The sequence below is a fragment of the Pollicipes pollicipes genome, unplaced genomic scaffold, assembly GCF_011947565.3.
Source record: "Pollicipes pollicipes isolate AB1234 unplaced genomic scaffold, Ppol_2.1 Scaffold_4740;HRSCAF=5597_pilon_pilon_pilon, whole genome shotgun sequence".
NCBI classification, from domain to species: domain Eukaryota; kingdom Metazoa; phylum Arthropoda; class Thecostraca; order Pollicipedomorpha; family Pollicipedidae; genus Pollicipes; species Pollicipes pollicipes.
This window is the reverse complement of record NW_023596545.1, coordinates 43,436,679-43,455,742: the sequence shown is the minus strand read 5'-3', so window position 1 is coordinate 43,455,742 and position 19,064 is coordinate 43,436,679. Positions and strand designations below refer to the sequence as shown.

At 54.8% G+C, this 19,064-nt stretch overlaps 1 pseudogene; it reads right to left on the bottom strand.

Moving 5' to 3' along the window:
• Positions 1–19,064, bottom strand: part of LOC119098426 (5'-3' exoribonuclease 1-like) — a 61,833-nt pseudogene that overhangs the window by 29,700 nt on the left and 13,069 nt on the right.

The following is a 19,064-nucleotide window of genomic DNA, read 5'->3' as shown; positions in this document are numbered from 1 at the left end:
AGGTTTGCAATGATCGCTAGAACACAGCATAATGATATTTTGAATTTCTGCACCCTTATTGCAGAATGTTTACTGTTATTAATTATTTCATACGAACGTTTCTAGTTTTTTCACAGGGAGGATTGAAACGAAAGCATGGGGAAGAAGTGCCATTGCACATTTCACTGCTCCAATAACACACAAAGCAACACATCGTCTTCATTTACTGTTTAGGGTTATCGATGGTTGATGTTGAAAGTCAGCCTCCGGCTGCTGCTGTCTTTGACAGGCTATTTCCACCTGAGATGCGGGTGTTATTCTGTAAGCACGAGTGGGGTGAGTTGTGTCATGTCCAAGTAGTATCATGATCATTTATTTCAAATCTGTGCGACGGATGGTCGCGTCACTGTGCTGACGCACAGCAGCTCCCTCTACCATTCTGTGTGCTTCCGCCGCATACGTGCACGCGTGCTTAGGATAGGCGCGACGACTAAGTTTCTTTTTTTGCACATCCTTGAAAACTATAGCGATTCGTGTAAATGCGTGTTTGAGGCCTTACGGCATGATTAAGCCCATCCGCATACTATACTGGATGGTGGGGCAGCACATGTGTGGTACATGCTACAAGACATATGACATCTGCCTGCCAAGGATTTTGGAGTGGCGCGAACTTTCTTCTAAGAGCTCGGGCGGTACATGCTGTATCAGATGTGCAAGGGGAGTGCTGTATGCATGCTGCAATATACCGACGGCGTCACTGACTGACTCGCTGTCAGTGATTGACTGGCATGATCGCCATGACTTATTCCTAACCAGAAAAAGTTCACATTTTTACTCAAGACCAGTGATTTCCACCTAAGCAGCCGAGACCGATGTGGTAGTGGTCGTAAAACAAACCCAATTGATAACAAAGAGAAAAATTTGGCAGGTCGCAACCACGACGAAATACGACATAGCACAGGCGAGTGCATTTTATCGTAAATGTCGTGAGGCGTTCAGATTGTTTACCATGTAACGTACTTTGTGACGGAAGCGACATAAACACAACTTCCCCACCATGTGATACAGTTTACCTCACGGTGGGACAAGTTTCCTCATTTGGAAGGAGGTCAGTCAAAAGCCATCTTTCAAAAAACGAAGGCATGCCCTTCAAAACTTCACTGCTACATATACGTAAACCTGATAGTTATAGCTGTCTGTAGATATAAGAATCCTGGTCCTATCCCCACTAGTCAAAACGGAAGTGAGCTAGAGCAAAACCTGATACAGCTCTCCCCACTCCACCCCCGACCTGACCTAACCTAACCCAACGGATGCGTCCGCTGCAACATTACGTGACAAAATGCAAAAAAAGTAGCGCACTCCCCGTAACTATGAGCCTCAAGCCAGCACCCCAATCACATAGGTTTGGAACCATATATTGTTCCTTTCACTTCTGGTTTTGTCCCGCCTTATAACACGGTAGTTGACATCCGCGTTGGTTTTTGTGAGCGACCATTGACGCAGGCTGTCGTGCACGCCTTCATATAGCGCTGGTGCTTCCCGTGACCGAACTGCCAGCCATCCAACACGAGAGACAGGTATACTGTTGCAATGGGAACTGTAAGCAGACACCAGCTCCAAGCAAAATATATATATATATATATATATATATATATATATATATATATATGTATATACATGTATGCATATATATGTACATATATATATATATATATATATATATATATACATATATATTCACACAGGACTATTGTGCGTGCTAGTGTCTCCAGTGCGTGCGTGCGTGCTATTATTGTGAATATTGTGCGTGCGTGCTATTGTCTCCAGATGCAGCCAGCGTTTAAATCAGCATACGATTCTGCAGTGCCCGAGGCTCACGGCTATTTCTTTTTTAGCACCACGTGCATGTGCAGTTAATAACTGCACACTTTTTGTTTTGTTTTGTTTTGGTTTTTTTGCTTGCGTAGAGATTATAATGGGTTCGGCATGCAGTGAGCGGGCGCATCTCTTACTTTACTCACGTATATGCGTATTAATCGCAACGCAAAACACACGTCATTGCATAAACATCATCTTTTTTGTGTTTCCACCATCTCATTGTCTGCCCCAGCTTAACTCGGAAGCTTAGCGCAACAATTCACAGCGCGTGATATTTCAATACTCAAACTCAGCGGACAAAACGGAAATGCATTACCAAACATTGCAGCTAGTACCGCCTCGACCTGCGGGCCACCCTCCAGCCTGTATTCGCTCCGCTACAGCCCAGTACACCCACCCGCCTGATGACCCGGGCGCTGCCGGGCGAACGTTGATCCAACGCCACACAGTTCCCCTGCGGCACGCTGCGCCGCCGAGCACGTCCGCCGATGGAGCTGGGTCTGAACGCGACTGTGACGGATCCTGCATATTTGGGGTGTTCGGCTGTAAAAGCAGGCTCGGTGGGCCAGGCTGGGACGGATCCGGTATGGTCGGCGAGTTCGGGTATGGCAGATCAGTGGTCTCAGAATCCTTTTTCGGGACTTGCTTTCCACATTTTGTGCGCTACTTATCACCGTCTGACCCACATTCCAGGAGCAAACAAACGGTGGTCAGCAATGAGCTTTTTGGTGATGGGTCCCAGTCCCTTATCGGTCACCCTATGCTTAAGCTGCTTAAGCTTAAGCAGGTCGAAAGCCCGACCACTGCCGGCGGGACCGGACCAGTGTGTTGTGGCGTTCCATATGTTTTTCAACGCGCAGGCAAATTGGTGTACTGAGAATACCACACAACACATATGCTGAAAAATGAAAAAGGACGTAACATAAGTTCATAGTGGTGGGGAGGGAGTCCAATGAGATTTCTCCCATCGAAGTGGCTACTTCAAATTCCAAGTAAGATTCCAAACACTGCCCGGGGCAGAAACTTTTCGGAGGTCAACAAACGCAAGGACGGGGGCTCATTATGTATCTGAAGAATGGCTTGTCATGTACTGTGCCTAACATCCGAGTCCCAGATGAGTTGGAAGTTTACTGGAGCACCCTTCGACCGTATTAAGCTGGCAGCATAATACTAGCTGGAGTGTGCCTTCCACCTGATATCGTCGCGGCTCACCGGCAAGCACTGGCTGATCATCTCCTAGAAAGCGTCGAATTTCTCAGATGTCCACGGCAACCAGCGACAGAGCCAACCAGCAGATTTGCGATTCTTGATAAAATATTAATTGACCTTGATTCCCCGAACAAACCATTAAATCTCCAGGTGCATGGAACAGGAGACCGCAGCACCGCAGTGTGGATAAATTGTGACTAGAAAAAAACAGACAGGCCAAATTCGTTCCCCAAGGTCACTTACAGATCCATTGATCACACAGTTTGACGGGTGGATTTGTTCCCAGGACTGACAAGACGTCGCTGACGTGCAATATGTTGACGATGCTGCTGAGATGCTTGAAAACAAACCAGACTTGGCTCACAAGAATTGTTTCCCTGAAACTACGCACCAGTGCAAAGTTAATGAGCCCCCTTGGATGACAGGGCGACTAAAGACCTTCGTCAACCTGCGAAACAGGGCGCACAGCCGTCGCCAGATCGGTAAACTAAAGAGACTGAGAGAAGATCAATGTCAAGAGATTCACGCTGCAAAGACCAGTTGGTACAAGCGACGGATGACAAAAGTTGCCATTGGTAGAGACATGTCGGAAGTTTAACTTAAACTAATCAACAATCCGCTCCTTGCATGGAATTACCTGAAGCTGCTGATAACAGCACTGAAGCTGAGCTTACCAATCAATTCTTTGCAAACGTATGTACAAGAAATTCTATTTGATCTACAGCAATGGCACGTAGGCATACATATCCTGTCACACATTACAGACAACATGGCCGTACCGGCTGGTGCAGCTGCTACCAGTGCAGCTGCTGAAGGAGTTTTGTGTCGAATTGGCACAATCTCTCATCCATATATTTTCTCGATCACTTAAGGAGGGCCAGGTCCAATTAGTCTGGAAGAGGGCAAGCATCATCCCAGTTCTTAAAAGCAACACCGAAGCCGCCAGGAGACCTGTGGCCTGTGAGCCTTACACCCACGTTTGGCAAGCTCTTGGAACAGTTCGCTGCGCCCCTCATTCTGACGGACATACAGCCGCAAATACATAAACGCCATTACGGTAATGTAAGCCCCACCGTCCCCTTATTTGATAAGACTGCTGCACGATCCACGCTTATGTGATTATGATTTCAAGAAGGTTACGTGCAGCATTGGACTTCGCTCTGGCTTTGCGAAGTGGTCGGCCCCATTTTTCCAGGACTGGAAGCAGAGGGTAATGAAGATGCCGGATCGAAAGATTAGTGGCTGGAAATCAATAACTTGCGGCATCCCGCTCGGTTCCCTGGTTGGGCAAGTTATTTTTTTTTCGCTCAGATCGACAGTGCAGCTTCCGAGACGGAACATCGCCTGAAATATGACGATGATCCCAAAATACGCCAAGCATGTTCAATTGTCCGAATAGAGGCGCACAGCCAGCTGGAAAGCAAGACTGACGAAATATGTGGGTGTTCAGCTGCAAATGAGATAGTGCTTAATACTGAGAAATGTCAGGTCATGCACGTTTCTACTACCGGGAAACCCCTGATTCACCAGGGCACCGTAAGAAATGGAATCAACTAAGTAGCTGTTAACAGAACCAAGCTTTTTTAGTTATATAACCCAGCGATATGTCTTGGCTGGCACATGTCAATGAAATTCTTACGAAGGATTCCAGCGCTTCCCATATGCTTCACATAATGAAGAAATTTTGTCCGTTATGAGACAAAATTGTTAAGATTTACATCACATACGTTCAACAGTTGCTGGACTGCTCTGCAAAATATATGTATATATAATATATATATATATATATATATATATATATATATATATATATGCGATCCTGCCGAAATACTGCGCGATCCTGCTTGAACACCCCGCGACCGGCCACCAGCCACCAGCCGCGGCTCCCACATCTCCTACAGCAGACGGGCCACCAGCCGCGAATCCTAGTCCCTGCGGTGGGCCAGCCACCAGTCACGAGCCGCGGACCGGCCAGCCGGGCACTCCCCACATACGCGGCCGACGAGTCTGCCAACGTCATCCTGTGGATGAAAGCGGCGCATATACCAGATATGGTTCGCCTGTGATTTATGTCATCGCCCAGCCATCCAGCCGCTGAACGAGAAAATCGGACCACTGAAATTAGTCCGCTGATTGAATAAAACCCGACCTCCTTTGTCACGCTCGCGATTCCGTCGCGTCAGCGGCGCATGAATAAAACTTTGTAAAACTTGCCACTGTGACAGTTCCAAACATCGGGTCGTAAAGTCATGAACAAGTCAAGCTCAGTCGGCAAAGTTTGTGCCCAGACTGACGGCAGATGTGCCGGCCTTTATATGATGCATGAGTTTGAACGTTCGTTGGCCCACTTCGACATACTTCTGGCTTTCATTTTAGTCGGAGGATGGGTGTAATATCAATGCGGAGCCCAACAGTGTTAAGATGGCTTTCAGGCACTGAACCAATTGATTTTTCTTCCCGGTTTCATGCGATCCTTGAAGTCATCAAGATACATCGATCAAAATGCTTTAGCGTCACCGCTACCAACAAGCGCGTCATTGCTCTGCTTGAGAAGAAGGCTGCATTCGTAGCGACCCGTGCGACCAAGAATCCATACTGTCGCCTGTCGCTATCGCCGTCCTGTTACATGCCAACTATTCCGCCCTTTGGTATTCGAAGCGACACCGGAGACAAAGATGATCCGTGACGTCACGCAGCGTTTTGTCGAGCGCGCAGAAAATTATTGGCTGCTCCGCGGAAGTTCACAGAGACGACGCATAGTTCATTTATAAACAATTTACTCTGTACACAAAAACTATGCAATAAAAGGTGTGTCACACGGCATAGTTGGAGTTTCCATATGTTCGCCATGTTTGTCCGCACCCGTAGTTCATCCAAACAAACACGATCAAGTCCGGACAAGCATGATAAGTACGGCGTTACTTTTCTGAACATGACGAAAGTGAAAATAGACAACGTGTCAAGCCGCGAACTTGTCCGGCGAGATTCTACTTGACATCACGTGGCATGTTGTATTCTTGGTGCGTGGCGAATACACTCCAACACGAGTCCCGGCATTAGCAGACAGCCATGGCGGAACCTACGCTCGCTATTTCCTCGTCCTGGCGGCGTCGCCCCAAAGGAAACGTATGACATTACGCCCCCGGCAACATGTAGACATCAGACCGGCCAAGAGCCACAAGGCTCATCGAGGGTGGCCTACTCCAGGTTCCGCACCTATACTTGACCATCAAGCTGCAAGGGTTCACACTCATGACATTATGACCATCGCCGTTACTATAATGATGTCCTTTGGGCCCCGCAGCAGAAGCCCAGACATTTCAAAATAGCCATCGAGTGTGTTCATCCCACATGTTTGCTATTCCTTTTTATCGCATCACCAAAAGCTCTGAACGCTGCTGTAAGGAAATCGTCATGACAAATTGGCAGTTCGTAAGTGTCTTCATGGACGCTGGAAGTAAACGCCCTCCCCTCGTAACATGACTGAAAAATCCGTGAGCTCGCGAAATATGACCTAATAAGTGCGAGACGTTCGTCGGCGACATGCGCTCGCGCGCGCGGCGGTCTCAGGTCCTCCGCCGGAAGGTCATGGAGCTATGGTATGGTGGAGGTACACCAACTGTCTTCAAAATCAAGACCCTTACATTACTCCTTCAATTCAGTGTCGGAACTTAGGCACTTAGGCAACTAATTTAGTTGGGCACTAACTGGGCATTAGGCAAATCATTTTAATTAGGCGCTAATTTAGGCGCTAGGTCAACGAATACAGACCTGATAAAAGTTGAACTCCAGGTTTCATGCCATAAACAACGAACCCCACGAAGCCTTCCGCACACAAAGCACGTAAGCATGATCCACACTGAGCAAAAAAGCACAGGCCCAGACATCTCTATCGTCCAACAAGCCATCACGACCAGTTTTCTTACCTACGTCCACCCACCATGTCCTACCGCCCTCACCCACACTCCAATCGCGAGACCTTCCAATCGGGCCCCGTTTCCTTCGTGCTCTCGCTCCATAGCATGATATACGCCACACGGGCGCCAGCCTTGCCACGCCTATAATCGTGCCTCTGCGACGGAGTCGGACCGCAGATGTTCCTGAGAACACTCGCCGGTAAGATTGCCATAAGATTGGACTGCCTTATTGCCAAAGTGGATTATGGACACGAAGCTCGCAGGCGGCTTGCAAGAATCGCCCGGGGCAAAACAAGCAAGTTCTAAGAGGAAGTGGAAGGAAAACAAGCTCGCAGAACACAACGCTCACAGGAAGCAACCCAGTGACGGTGATGGATTTAATAATCTCTAACTCCGCGTACGGCCCATGCAACCAAGCGTGCAGCAAATCTATTACTTTGCGCTATTACCAATCACTATAAGTGAACTTGGCAGCCGCACCGATCCGATCGAAACACTGCGTTGTCTTGTGCTCACGCGTTAAGGGGGTGGGAAGGTACTGATACGAATGCGATCATTTTCCGTGATTAGGCCTACTGTCCAAGTCACTGCCAGGATTAAATGGCTGTACCAATAGGTTATGAAATGTCTGAATTTACGTGTAGCTTCTTCTCATGCAAGTGAAAGCAGGTGTGCCCATCCTATCGAACTGCGGGCATGCAACGACATTCACCTTGACGCCAAACGGGGACAGCTATGTGGCAGCCGGGTGTGAACGGTGCATGAATCCCATGTCTGTGGGAAGAATATAGGTGTTGCCACGGTAACAAAACACTGGTGTTATGCTGGTTCACTGAGTCACTGTTTCACTGGTTGCCATGGCAGTGCCCATATTTTGTTTGTTTACTTCTGCTTAAAACCGTAATACGCACGGTGAATACAATGACACATCTACTTGCTTGCTGGCAATGTCAGCTGGCGGGTGAAATATTGGGGGAGGGGGGGGGGGCATCATTGGATTTCCTATTGGTGGAATCCCGCGCGACTCAGCACAGGGCGATGATGTCACTGGTGCCCTAATGTGTCATTGGCCCCCGCCGCTGCCGGCTCCATCGCCGGGGCGTAGCGGAAACGTATGGTAGACGCAGCGTTCAGTGATTGGAGGCAAGGCAATAGCCATTCAAAGTTTGATTAGAACCATCAAGCGCAGTCTTCCTGGTTCGGTAAGTGTTTCTATTATCCTGCAAGCAGGGGTGTCAACTTTGCTAAATGATTGGGGGGAAGCCCAGGGCCCTGGTGAAATGCATATTTTGCATTTGCTCCTCCGACAAATTATTCAGCGACATTACGCCCTTGTGAGGAACTGTGACTCTAACCTCATCCTAAATACATCTCTCATCGGCTTTTAGGCCACTTGATTTTGATGTACGGTAGTTTTTAAAGTTGGTGGCACGGAGTAGTCCTTTATTTTAGTAGTACAGTCATCAACTGCAGGTAACGTCGAAAGACTCCTGTGATATTTATATTTTCCTAAGACCTTGTAGCATAGGGGTCAAAAGATTTGTGAGTGGGGCAACCGAATATGGTGGTGGCAGCCAAAAATTAAAAAAATAATAGAGGTGTCACACGAGGGCCCTCACAAAGGGAGCAAACCGACCCCTGCCTGCAAGGTCGTGGTCTTCAAACCCTGCTGTCGCTGCTGTTTGGTTGTTACGCAGGAGCACAGTCAAGGGGTGCCCCATTCGGTCCACGGATTTTCATTTTTACCATAGCTGGGCTCTTAAAGAAAATTAAAAATTGGCGTGACGCGTTCTCGCCGAGGTCTGCCCCCACCCTATTAAGAAAATATTGATTGCGCCCCTGCTGTTGGTACGAACTAATGGCAAGTGAGCGCGGAGACTAGCTAAGCAGACGAAAAAGAGCCGCTGCGTCTTATCATGAGGCTGCAGCGCCTGACAAGGGATCCTGTGTCAACAGGGGAACCCGAGTCCGCAGGCAGGCCCGTTTGCTAGAAAGGGACAGTGACGGGACCTGGAATGTCAGCGGGCTTCTCGCATTGTTCGGGGCCCCGACAATAAAGGGAGATAGGAAGTAGAACAATAAAAGGACCCGCATTGATTGGGACAATGGAATGGTTATGCTGTCAGGAAAGTGGGTCCTAAGTAACCAACAAACAACCTTGCTCCGTTTTGTCCCAGAGGGCCTGATTTTGTTAAAAGTGATCCCTGTGTCATTTAGTAGATCCTCTGTACCTGTAATAAATTATTGTGCGTCCCGGAAGCCTCTACTCCGAGTCGCACTGACTGCTCCCGTCAGAGGACGGCCGGCGTCATAAAGGAGACTCAGTGTTTCCTCAGAGGGCCTCTGAATCGATCATGAGGCCGGCGCCCGTGTCACCAGAACGTCGCACCACAAGTATTCTGTGGCCCCCAGCGTTTCACTGGCGGCACTTTTAACGAAACAAGGACGTGGTGTCAGTGTCCATTCCATGGCCCCTCATGAACACGTCCGTCGGAATAACTGGATAAAAAAGAAACGAAAGGAAAGGAAATTTTGGGGCCCGCTCAAAACTTGGGGACTTTCACCAGGGGGCTTTTATAAAGCCCTGTGTCACTCTCGCCCCACCAAGATTCTGGGTGCGACCTGGGCACGTGCGCATGGGTGACACAGAAACCGGCGCCGGAGGAAGCGGGGACAGCGAGAACAGTGAGCCCGACTGCGTGAGCCCGACGGCATGCATTGACACCAACGGGCCGCTCAGTATGGGCGATGTAATTCAGGTTAGGTTTACCGAATGTACACCGAACTAATCGTTTAATAATGTAACGTATTTTTAAGGACGGAAGGAAAAAAGGGTAGTTTTTCCAGCAAATTTGGCATGCAGTGCAGCTGTAACCAACGGAAACATAAATATCCATATCGTAACATGCACCGTGCGTGCTGCGCGCTGCTCTCGCTGTGTCAGGACGCCAGTGACGTCACGTCAACGTTGGGCGTATGGGGTACTAAAAAGCCCGTCAGGCGTACTTCTTATGCGTCCTTGGCAAGGCCGGTGATAGGCGGCGACGAATTACACACGGCGTCGAGTTTTACCATTTCGACTGTACAACGCACGCTGGTTTTATGAAACATTTGTAATTTGTACTTTGTCAACTTTAAATTACAAATCACAAAATACAAACGGTTTGTAAAACGGTTTGTAACAAATGTTTCTGAGAAAGGCGACTGGTTGGAGAAGTATTCCAACCCTGAATCTCTAGGTCAAAATTATCGACTTGTTCCCCATTGTAACACACCCGGACGGCCGGCTCGGCCACAGCAGCTGTCCCCAGGCAGCTCCGGCGCCGGGAATCAGTGGGCGGGTCACCAGAGGTCGGTGGGCGGCTTGCGCGCCGACCTCGGCACACCTCCGGCCACAATAAGCCCGCCGGCGGAGCGGGATGCCCGACGCCATCCCAGAGCGCGCTCTGAACACCCCGCTGGGTTCTATACAGGGGTCCCGCGCGGGCCGCGAGCTCGGTGCGCTGACTGTCCGCCGGCCGCCGCGGGGCGCCCCGACGGCGGTCGGCATGCGACAACGCTGGGGCTCTGGGGATCGGCACACCCCTGGTACCAGGAACGTTATGTATCGCAGCTGCCCAACAAGGCTGGAGGTCGTTGAATGGCATTACGCAAACGTGTGAATATGGCCCAAGCTTCCAGGATCTGTGTTACAGACGCTGTTGTCCAGGCAACAGAAGCAACGGGAAGCTCGGGCTTCGTGCATTTGGCCTCACGCCACTTTTGAAAGTAACTTAACTGCATGAGGCAGCCAACGCTTCTTCACGTCGTACTTATCGCCCACATTTACTCCCGGCGAATACATTAGGCTTGCCAGAATGCATACTCCGCCTCTGGGCCCAGCGTACAGCACCTGACGCGCGTGAGCAGCGAGCACCGGCGGCTGGCACGCGACATGACGCCCGAACAGTGACCGTCCCAGCGCGACTCACCTTATAGAGCAGGTGGGGCTCGACGCTGAGCCTGGTGTGCGCCGGGCGCGGTCGGTGCGCGTCCACGGCCTGCTCCAGCGCCTGCACCACCTCCGGCTCGAGCAGCGGCGCGCCGCAAGGCCACCGCTCGGCCCGGCTGCAGGGCAGCTCGCGCAGCCACTCCCGCAGCTCCTTGACGCGACGCGCCCTGCGCGCGGGGCCGGTCCGGGGTCAGACAGGAGGCGGGGCGGCGCCACGCCCAGGGTCCGGGCCCGGCTCGCGGCGGCGCCACGCGTGCGGCATCGGGTGAAGGGTACTTGGGCCAAGTTGGGCAGAAATAAAGACACGTGTAATGAAGTTTCGATTTTGGGTCCTGGGTGTGTGCGCGCCAAACACAACTATATCTTGGGCATTTGTGGTGAGAGGATGGATGGCAAACGCACATTCTTAGATTTGAAACAATACTTACTCCACACTGCTAACACCTCACTCCAAAGTTCCGAACGCTACATTGGTTGGCATAAAACCTAAGGCAGTAACTTCGTCCAAATGGTTCAAAGCGCGCCAATCCGCTGCCCGTCCTTACTGTCAGCCACAACGTGCATCGTATCCGGGCCTATATCTGCACAGCTGCAGGACGGAGATGGGCAGCCGTCAGCCCAACGTCAGGTCTGAGAGTCCAGAGTCCCGTCTGACCCAATGCAGCCCAGAGTCGGCCCCCACGTCCCTCTCGTACGCCAGAGTCGGCCCCAGACCACCCGATCTCGGTGTCAGATCACTCGGCTCCCTCGTAGGTGAGAGTTGGCCCCAGCCCATCTGATCTCGGTGTCGGATCACACGGCCCCTCGTAGGTCAGAGTCAGTCCCAGCCCACCTGATCTCGGTGTCGGATCACACGACCCCCTTGTAGGTCAGAGTCGACCCCAGCCCACCTGATCTCGGTGTCGGATCACACGTCCCCCTCGTAGGTCAGGGTCGGCCCCAGCCCACCCGATCTCTCGGACCACACGTCACCTCGTAGGTCAGAGTCGGCCCCAGCCCACCTGATCTCGGTGTCGGGCCACACGTCCCCCTCGTAGAACTTGAAACCATCAGTGTTCCGGCCGATGAACTCGATCAACTCCGGGAACTTGGCCATGTACTCGCGCAGCGCATCCACCAGGCGAGCCGAGTACAACCAGACGTTGTCGCGGCGCCGCGACCAGCCCGGCATCTACCGGACACGGGCGCAATTGCTGGTACCGGTGCCATTTGTTAGGGATGTGGCCAGGCTGCGAGCACCAACCAGCGAGCGCCGCCGCCGCCGCGTAGCAGCCTTGCCGGAAACAGCATTAAGGATGAGCTGGGGATCCTCCAGTGTCGCGGACTGCACACGTGAACCGATGCATCAAGCCCATCGAATGTGATCCGTCTGATGTGAGAGGGTTATCGAAAAGGTCACGTGGACTTGGTTGATAAATATTATTAAAAGCACAGCTTATGTCGGGATAAGATCGAAGTGGTTGATAAAATCGCTCAGGTGCGTCGCGGCGGTCTCTCCAAACAAACACCTGGCTTCTAAGAGTGTCCAAATTTTCGAGCAACAGCAGCACTGAAGTATGAGCCCGTCATGTTTGACCTCTCCTGACTCAACCACTTCGTCATTTCCTACGACGTGCTGGCCCACCCCCGCAGGGCGACACATATGTAGCTCTGACCGCGGCCACACTGTTCTGGGCGGGTGTCCAGTACGACCGGTGGCCGCCGCCCCACGCCAATGCCGGCGGCCTCTGACGTCATCCATTTCTCTGACGCTGCCCGGCCTCTACCCCTTCCCACACCGCAACATCCCACACACCACACCACACCACACCATACCACATACGCAGCACAGCACAGCACACCACACCACACCACACCACACCGCACCACACACCATACCACACCGCACCGCAAAACACCACACCACACCACACCACACCACGTACGCAGCATGTATCACCCTACCTCACGCCTACAACCTGACACACACCTCATGCACCACACCTCAAGACAGAAAACACACTGCACATTTCACATCAGCCGCCCATTGCGCGCCTAACACACCCAAATACACATCAGAACCTCCCCAGACATCTCGGACCTGCGACATCTACCACCCTATCGACCCCCCCCCCCCCCCCCCACAACACGCGCCAGCAGCGTCGGAAACAAGCGGCGGCCGTACCTCCTCATTCTTCTTATTGTGCTTGACCCTCGATGGCACAGTTGAACTTGGCCTCGCGGTCGGCCGTGAGCTCTGCCAACTCGCCGACGACGTTCCCCTGGCCGGGCTTGCGCGTGGCGCCCTGCATCAGCATGATGCAGCCGGTCAGCCGGGACACCAGGTGGGACGTGACGCCCAGCTTCTGCGCCGCCACGTACCCTGCCGGAGGAGCGGGCGGTGCGGCTCAGCGGCCGGTAACGGTGGCGCCGACGCCGACGCCGGACCGCCCAGGCCCAGCCCGCCCCGACACGGCCGCGCGGGAAGCTAGATGATGATCGTGTTTGGATTTAAAGGCGCTTCGACGGCAGGGGTCATTTTGCGCCCGGAACTAAGTTAAGAGATTCTCCCAAGTTCGGCGCACACGCGGGTTGCACGTAGAGTGTGCTGTCTGATTATGGTGAAACAGGGTTTCTTCGAGAGCAAGTTGCAAAGGTGAAGAACAGCCAAACAGGTGAGAATATGATTACAAAAGCGATGTCATTCCTAAACTGCAAAAAAGCCTTTGTTTAGACGATCAGATCCTCGGCGATGACGAAGAACAGGGACGGGAACATCCCGCGGATGAGGGAGCACAGGGACAGGTACATCCCGAGCATGAGGGAGCACAGGGACAGGTACATCTGAGGATGACGGAGCACAGGGACAGGTACATCCCGCCGACGAGGGGGCACAAGGACAGGTGCACCCCGCGGATGAGGGAGCACAAGGACAGGTGCATCCCGAGGATGGCGGAGCACAGGGACAGGTACATCCCGCGGATGAGGGAGCACAGGGACAGGAACATCCCGAGGATGGCGGAGCGCAGGGACAGGTACAGCCGGTGGTGCGCATTTCGGCCGAAGTAACGCTGACACTTAGCTGCAAACTGGCGACACTGCACGAGCGGGTGGACAACTGGTAGCGGGTGGCCACAGCGAGGATACGAAATGGGAGTGACACAATCTTCTGTCGAGAATAATACGCAAGAACTTCAGTGTCGGGGAATGGTAAAACCGCCTATAAAACTTCAGCGCGTTAGTTTGTCGAGGCATATTTGAATATTTTGTTCAGTCAAACTTGACAAGGACCTGGAGAGCCAAATGGCGAAATCATCAATGAAAGGCGTGCGACTCGTTGACGATAAGTCAAAGGACACAGCCTTGACGTTTTGACGACTGTTAAATTATTTTTATGACTGGTTCGAACACAACCAGGTGGTCTAGTGGGCTTCGGTTTTTCCTCAAACCTCACCGAGAGCTGAAACGCACGTTGTTAGCCTCTAAAAACCGCATAAGTCGCGTACCGGTCGTCATTTTCTAACAGTTGACAAACAGGATGTCAGTGGAACGGGCTGATAGTTGAGGGAGTCCGTACCATTTCTGCCAGCCTTTAGAACAGCCACGCATATTGCTTCCCTCCATTACTTCGGAAACGTGTCACTGTCCCAGATCAAGCCAAATTTCGATAACGACTCAAGTGGCGCGTTGCTGAGGTTCTTTAGCAGTTCATTTGTGACGTCCTCCCATCCAGGTGCAACATTCCGCGTGCCGCGCAGCACTGCCCTGAACTCTTCTATCGAAAATCGGGAATTAGATGGCTTGAGGTTCTCAGAGCCAAAATCCGCGGCACGGATTGGGGCCGATGGGATGTTGTGCTGCCTGCCTGTGGCAGACCCGACGCGGCCTCAAGCTTGCGAGGTGCTGTGCTGCCTGCCTACGCCTGAGGCTAGCAGGGTGTTGTGCTGCCTGCCTGTGCCTGACCCTCCGGCGCTGTGTGTGTACAGCTTCTCCCCTGGCCACGGACCGGCGAGCGCAGCACCGCTGGCCCTGGCCGTCGGCCGGGCGCGAGACTGAGCTCGAATGTCGCCCGCTGGGAGTCAGCTGGGCACGTACGGAGGGGTGGACGCTCACCGGGGAAGTAAGAGGCGGTCAGGCGCGCCTGCCGACGCTCCACCTTGGTGAAGTCCGGCTCCGAGGCGAGCGTCACGTCTAGCCGCACGCGGCCCTTCTCGCTCACGCCGATCACCTGGCGGTGGCAGGAGTGTCAATTCGAGTGCCGGATAGCCGCGCGAGGAATGATGAAACCGCCTAGTAGTGAGGCCCGGGTTCGAATCCCAGTTTCCCCATAGCCCCCGAGCACTTCTACGGCCAATGCAGCCGCTGCCGCCCCATACAAGGGGCGTGACGCGTCATGATCCCTTAATAAAAAGATGTCACGCAGATGTGCCGTCCCTTGGACCGACCCACGCGGCTACCCCAGCACTGCGCCGTTTCGCGGGGAGACTACAGCGCTGGACCAGCAGCGCGCCACGGGCCGCTCCAGCACGACACCGCGGGAGGGGCACTACAGCTGACCGGATCATCACGACGGGCTCGCCCCAGCACCTGGTCACCACACGGGCACCGGACACCAGCAGCACGCCACACATCGTGACCACACACCGCATGGGACTAAACCCGCGTGGACCATCCACGTCGCTCCGGAAGCGCCATATACCACACCGGAGAGCCCAGCAGCGGCGAGGCCGGTGGGCGCGGACACGCCACCATACCACGCCGGAGAGCCCAGCAGCGGCGAGGCCGGTGGGCGCGGACACACCACTATAAACACACCGGAGAGCCCAGCAGCGGCGAGGCCGGTGGGCGCGGACACGCCACCATACCACGCCGGAGAGCCCAGCAGCGGCGAGGCCGGCGGGCGCGGACACACCACTATGCCACGCCGGAGAGCCCAGCAGCGGCGAGGCTGGCGGGCGCGGACACACCACTATAACACACCGGAGAGCCCAGCAGCGGCGAGGCTGGCGGGCGCGGACACACCACTATAACACACGGGAGAGCCCAGCAGCGGCGAGGCCCGTGGGCGCGGACACACCACTATGCCACGCCGGAGAGCCCAGCAGCGGCGAGGCTGGCGGGCGCGGACACACCACTATGCCACGCCGGAGAGCCCAGAAGCGGCGAGGCTGGCGGGCGCGGACACACCACTTTACCACATCGGAGGGCCCAGCAGCAGCGAGGCCGGCGGGCGCGGACACACCGCACGCGGACCATCCACGTCGCTCGGGAAGCGCCATATACCACACCGGAGAGCCCAGCAGCGGCGAGGCCGGCGGGCGCGGACACACCACCCGCTGGCTTGCTCGCGGACATCGGCTCCCACTCGCCTTGCCCATCGCTCCGTACGAATCGGCCTTCAGCACGAAGCAGGTGGAGCCGGCGCTGAACAGCTCGTCCAGCGTTCCGTACTGGGAGAACGTCTGGTCCAGCGTGTCCAGATCACGGACGCACGTCTGTAGCGCGAACGGCTTCGGCGTCGGCGACCACTGAAGCGGGGCACCGGCGCGTCGTGAGAAAAGTGCCGGGCGCGGACCGGCCATGCGGGACGCTGTCGTCATCATAACCATCACCATCACAACCACCACCAGCATCATTGTGATCACCATCCTCTGCGTTTGGTATAAGTCACGAGTAACACGAGAGCGAGGGGCTACCCCTCGCTCTGCACACTTTTTCTTCCAGGCTTGAGTACTTGAGCACCGCCGGAGGGGATGCTCCGCTCGTTGCGAAGCGGCGGACGGCATCGCCCACCACGGCAGCAGGTGGGGAAGGTGCCGGAGAACGACTCCGGCCACGGCACAGAGCTGCGCGTCTCGGGAGCAGACCAGCGGCACACAGCGAGCAAGGCTGCGCCACACGGCAGCCGATCCGGTCCGCCGCGACAACAGCTGCGCATATCCGACGGGACCGCGAACCGCCCGCCACGCGCGCCCCGTGCGGGGGTCCGGGGGCCGGCCGTCGAGGCGCGGCCGGCGGGCGACATCCGAAGCCGGTGAGCTCACCTGCTTCTCGAGCGTGACGCTGCCGGCGCTGGTGGCGATGTACCTGCGCCCAGTCATCGGACGCCCGTACACCAGCAGCGGCACGTCGCCCGTCAGGATGCCGAACCGGCTCTCATACCTGTCAACATGGCGGCTGAGGAGCTCGGGACCTGCACGGCGGCTGAGGCGCCGGGGACCTGCACGGCGGCTGAAGCGCTAGAGACCTGCACGATGCCTGAGACGCTGGGACCTGCACGGCGTGGCCGTAGCGCGCGTGCATCACACGGTGGGTGGCGCGTCGGTAGGTGTCGTGAGAGACGGCACGCGCAAAAGACCGGCACACCATCGTTTTTTCGAGCACGTCGCTCTAACATGGCAGCGGTGCAGCTGATGGAGACCGCACCACGCGCCGTCGACAATGCCGAGCCGCCTGCAGTCGTTCTCTCGGCGACGGCTGTGCATGCGACAGATAGCATTCCCGGTGGTGCAACGAATGAGATGACGCCGGACAGTGCGGACGACACAAACCGGCGATCCTCACCTACCACCCGGTCACACCCCGCCACACACGCCGCCGTCGCCACCGCCGACGGGGGCGGCACGGCCCGGGCCGCCTGCGCGCCGCACTTACCCGTTTTTGATGTCATGCATCTGGCCGATCCAAACGGTCCGGTCGGCGTCGGTGAGCTTCTCCACCACCAGCTGGTCGGAGCCGGGCTTTAGCGTGTAGCGCCTCTCGATCGACGAGACTGCCACCACCCTGTCGGAGGCGGCGGCAGGCAGCGTCAGCCCGACACACGCGCGAGGGACACCGGGGCTTCAGGCGGCCAGGGACGACGGGGGGTATCCGCCTGACACGCAGGGGAACGCCGGGGCTTCAGGCGGCCAGGGAGGACGGAGGGTATCAGCCTAACACGCAGGGAGGAACACCGGGCGTCAGGCGGCCAGGAAGGACGGAGAGCACCAGGCTGACGCGCACGGGGGTCTACGTGATGAGCCCGATATGGTAGCTAAAATAGATGGCCTCAGGCTGGGATAGAGTGGGACGGAGGCATACACCCGACACGCAAATGCAAAAACGTGATGAGAAACGGGGGCATCAGCCCGACACGCACATTGAGAAACGTGATGAGCTTGATAAGAGCATAGAGCCTGTGCCATCCTGCCAAGAACGGGCCGAAGAGACCGCGTCGGCGTGATACCGACAGGGAGATGTTATCAGTCAGACACGATCAAGAACACAATCCGTCGCTTAACAGATATATAAAGAGGCGTCACAATCCTAACTCGACATACAGGGCCCATCTGGACGTCATTCTGACGCTGGCGGCGCGGAACAGACAAAAACAAAACGACAGTTTTGGCGACTCACTTGGCCTCTGTGAGATGCGGCCACTGGACGAACACGGCGCGACCCAGCAGCCGTCTGGCCTCGGCCGGCGCGTCCGGCTCGCTACCCTCCCAGCGGTCCTTCACCGTCAGAATCACACTCTCCCCGTTCGACGGCTGGCTGAACACCTTCACCTTCTGGCGCGACAGGTGGAACTGGAGGCAGACGCTCAGCGTCATTGGCGTCGTCAAGCTGCTGTCGAGAAATTCGCATGCCATCACCACTGTCATTAACACAATTCATAGTCAACATTCACTGGCACACATGCACTCATCGTGGATGTATCCCTGCCACGCCGAGCACGCCGCTGGCGCTGCTGGATGCCCGCTGTCATCCAGGTCAATGTCAAGCGACGTCCACCCCGGTTGACGCGCCGCGAAAAAAAAATCAGATGCATTGCGAATCACGGGCTGGTTGAGTCGACAGCTCTCTTGTTGATGTTCCGCAGCTGAACAGCCTGGCCTGCCCCATCAGCAGCTGAACAGCTTGACCTGCCCCATCAGCAGCTGAACAGCCTGGTCTGCCTCATCAGCAGCTGAACAGCCTGGCCCGCCCTATCAGCAAATGAACAGCCTGGCCTGCCCCATCAGCAGCTGAACAGCCTGGCCTGCCCCATCAGCAGCTGAACAGCCTGGCCTGCCCATCAGCAGCTGAACAGTCTGGTCTGCCCATCAGCAGCTGAACAGTCTGGTCTG